Genomic DNA, 4,492 nt, shown 5'->3' on the forward strand with positions numbered 1-4,492 from the left:
TACGTATCAAGAGACAAAGAGAGAAAGTGACAGACAAGACAGAAACAACAGAAAGAGGGGTACGTAGCAAGAGACAAAGAGAGAAAGTGATAGTCAAGACAGAAACAACAGAAAGAGGGGTACGTAGCAAGAGACAAAGAGAGAAAGTGATAGACAAGACAGGAACAACAGAAAGAGGGGTACGTATCAAGAGACAAAGAGAGAAAGTGATAGACAAGACAGGAACAACAGAAAGAGGGGTACGTAGCAAGAGACAAAGAGAGAAAGTGATAGTCAAGACAGAAACAACAGAAAGAGGGGTACGTAGCAAGAGACAAAGAGAGAAAGTGATAGACAAGACAGGAACAACAGAAAGAGGGGTACGTATCAAGAGACAAAGAGAGAAAGTGATAGACAAGACAGGAACAACAGAAAGAGGGGTACGTAGCAAGAGACAAAGAGAGAAAGTGATAGACAAGACAGAAACAACAGAAAGAGGGGTACGTAGCAAGAGACAAAGAGAGAAACAAAGAAATGCAGAGATACAAAGAAGAGAGACGGATAGAGAGAGAAGATAGGAAAGGGGAGAAAGAGAGAGACAGAGAGATAGAGAGACAGAGAGATAGAGACAGAGACAAAGAGAGACAGAGAGATAGAGACAAAAAGAGACACAGAGAGAGAGACAAAGAGAGACAGCGAGAGACACACACAGAGACAGAGAGAGAGAGACAGAGATAGAGAGAGAGACAGAGAGATAGAGACAGAGACATAGAGAGACACGGAGAGAGAGAGAGAGAGACAGAGAGAGACACAGAGAGAGAGAGAGACACAGAGAGAGAGACAGATGGGGAAAGAACAAAGATAAATAGAGAAGGGAAAGGGGAGAGACAGAGAGAAAGAGAGAGAGAGACTGACACTGACACATTCTTTTTATTGACAACAGCCATCAGCCCTTCTGTCAAGGGGAGCGGGGGGGTGGGTTACAAATCAGTATGGTACACAAAAGGCGTCAACAAATAAATTCACATATCAATCCTAATGAATCATTCATAAAATTAAAAAAAAGAAAAAGAAAATTAAACAAACAAATAACTATTTTCGCGACCACCCAATACATGAGAGAGAGAGAGAGAGAGAGAGAGAGAGAGAGAGAGAGAGAGAGAGAGAGAGAGCGAACGAACGAACGACCGAACACTCGAAAAGTTATAGAAGTACACACATGACATTCAAATACATTCAAATGCACAGTAAACATTTAAAGGTACATAATCACAATGCAATGACAAAAATGTATATAAATATAATAATATAAAAGTGCAATATGAGAGAGAGAGGAGAGAGAGAGGGGGGGGGGAGAGAGGGGGGGGGAGAGAGAGAAAGAGAGGGGAGAGAGAGAGAGAAGAGCGGGAGAGAGAGAGAGAGAGAGAAAGAAGGAGAGAGAGAGAGAGATGATGTTGATGATGAAGATGATGATGATGATGACGATGGCGATGATGAAGTACACACGTGACATTCAGATACACATAAATACAGAGAGAGAGAGAGAGAGAGAGAGAGAGAGAGAGAGAGAGAGAGCAGTCAGATCGTGTCCGTCACTTCATGAGAAGAGACAGTTATCTCCCTTCCTTTGAACCTTCTCTGATTGTGTCTGTTCTGTTTGTATTTGAAGTGACGTCTCTGTCTGTCTGTCTGTCTGTCTCTCTCTCTTGTCATTTGCATTTTCATAATAATACGATGTTTGTATCAGGGTCATGTACAGTTGCATGTTTAAATGTGTATGTGAATGCCATGTCCTTACTTCTAAATCTCTTTGTTACTTTGTGGATGTTTTGATTCAGTTTCTGTTTCTGTTTGCCCTGAGGGCTGGATAGATAGAAAAAAAGCACATGTATGCTTATTCCACTTCTCTCAATTAAAAAAAAAATTTCGTTCGTTCGTTCTCTCTCTCTCTCTCTCTCTCTGTGTTTCTTTTTCTTTTTCTTTCTGTCTGTCTGTCTGTCTCTGTCTGTCTTTCTTTCTATCTTTCTTTCTTTCTTTCTCATGTTCCCCTTTCTTTCGCTGTGTGTAAACACCAATTCATCCATCACCCATAGCCACATCACCCATAGCCAATCAACAGACACACACACACACACACACACACACACACACACACACACACACACACACATATATATATATATATATATATAGAGAGAGAGAGAGAGAGAGAGAGAGAGAGAGAGGCATAGGAAACGAATGATGAGCGCCCAAAGGCAGCTATCACTCGGCTCTACTCAGGTACACACACACACACACACACACACACACACACACACACACACACACACACACACACACACACACACACACACACACACACCATGTGTTTGTGCAGAGCTTAGAGCTTAGGTCTCTGACCGAGGATAGGCGCTATATATCATCTGTATCACCATCATCGTCATCATAATCACAGTCAGCATTTGTATTTCGTATTTCTCTTTTGTGTCACAGCAGATTTCGCTGTGTGAAATTCGGGCTGCTCTCCTAAGGGAGAGCGCGTCGCTACACTGACAACGCCACCCCTTTTTTTTTTTCTTTTTTTTCCCCTGCGTGCAGTTTTATTTGGGGGGGGGGTTTCCTATCGAAGTGGATTTTTCCACATGATTTTGCCAGGAACAACCCTTTTGTTGCCGTTGGTTCTTTCACGTGCGCTAAATGCATGCTGCACACGGGACCTCGGTATATCGTCTCATCCAAATGACTAGCGTCCAGACCACCACTCAAGATCTAGTGGAGGGGGAGAAAATATTGGCGACTGAGCCGTGATTCGAACCAGCGCTCTCAGATTCTCCCGCTTCCTATTCGGACGCGTTACCTCTAGGCCATCACCTCCACACAGTCAAATACAGGTCAGTAAACAGACAAAGGATCATTTCACAAACATAGATATAGGCAACAGAGACAGAGAGAGTCTCAGTAGGGGGTGTGTGTGTGGGGGGGCGTGGGGGGTGGACACAGATATGAGAGGGGGGGGGGAGAATGATAGAGATTCGGATTCGGATTCGGATGATTTATTCATATAGGCCATTGCCCCTCATGAAGGGGTGCAGTATACAACATTATTAAACATGCAAGTGCACAAGGCGAAACAGTCATCAAAGGAATTATGATATCATTATTGATCTTAACTTAAATGCTTTATATATGTAAATGGACAAATTCTTTACAATGCTTTCTTTATTAGATGCCATCAACAGACTTAGCCGAAAATGATAGAGAGTGATGGTGAAAAAGAGAGATGGGGGTGGGGAGAGCAGAAGACAATGATGACGATGACCATGACGACAGTGACAATGATGATGATGATGGTGGTGATGATGGTTGTGGTGGTGGTAGAGATGATGATGATGATGATCATCATCATCATCATCATCATCATCATCATCATCATCACCACGACAGGAGGAGGGAGGACAGGTGAGTTACCTCAGGTCACCACCACCACCACCACCTCTCCCCCCCCCCATCACCACCGCAACCACCATCACCATCACCATCACCACCATCATCATTACTACCACTACCATCATCACCACCACCAACATCGCCATCACCACCATCATCACCACCAACATCACCATCACCACCACCATCATCACCGCAACCACCATGACCAACACCACTATCATCACCACCATCACCATCATCACCACCAACATAATCACAACCACGACAGGAATTGAGGGTTGGGGGTATGGAGGGGGAGGAGGAGGAGGAGAAGGGAGACAGGTGAGTTACCTGAGTGGAGTTACCTGAAGGAGACAGGTGAGTTACCTGAGGAGGGAGACAGGTGAGTTACCTGAGGAGGGAGAGATGCAGGTGGAGTTACCTGAGGAATGAGACAGGGTGAGTTACCTGAGGAGGGAGACAGGTGAGTTACCTGAAGAGAGAGACAGGTGAGTTACCTGAGGAGGGAGACAGGTGGAGTTACCTGAGGAGGGAGACAGGTGAGTTACCTGAGGAGGGAGACAGTTACCTGAGGAGGGAGGGAGACAGGTGGAGTTACCTGAGAAGGGAGACAGGTGGAGTTACCTGAGGAGGGAGACAGGTGAGTTACCTGAGGAGGGAGACAGGTGAGTTACCTGAGGAGAGAGACAGGTGAGTTACCTGAGGAGAGAGACAGGTGAGTTACCTGAGGAGGGAGACAGGTGAGTTACCTGAGGAGGGAGACAGGTGAGTTACCTGAGGAGGGAGACAGTTACCTGAGGAGGGAGGGAGACAGATGGAGTTACCTGAGAAGGGAGACAGGTGAGTTACCTGAGGAGGGAGACAGGTGAGTTACCTGAGGAGGAAGACAGGTGAGTTACCTGAGGAGGGAGATAGGTGAGTTACCTGAGGAATGAGACAGGGTGAGTTACCTGAGAAGGGAGACAGGTGAGTTACCTGAGGAGGGAGACAGGTGAGTTACCTGAGGAGGGAGACAGGTGAGTTACCTGAGAAGGGAGACAGGTGAGTTACCTGAGGAGGGAGA

The sequence above is a fragment of the Babylonia areolata genome, chromosome 34 (genome assembly GCF_041734735.1).
Source record: "Babylonia areolata isolate BAREFJ2019XMU chromosome 34, ASM4173473v1, whole genome shotgun sequence".
NCBI classification, from domain to species: Eukaryota; Metazoa; Mollusca; class Gastropoda; order Neogastropoda; family Buccinidae; genus Babylonia; species Babylonia areolata.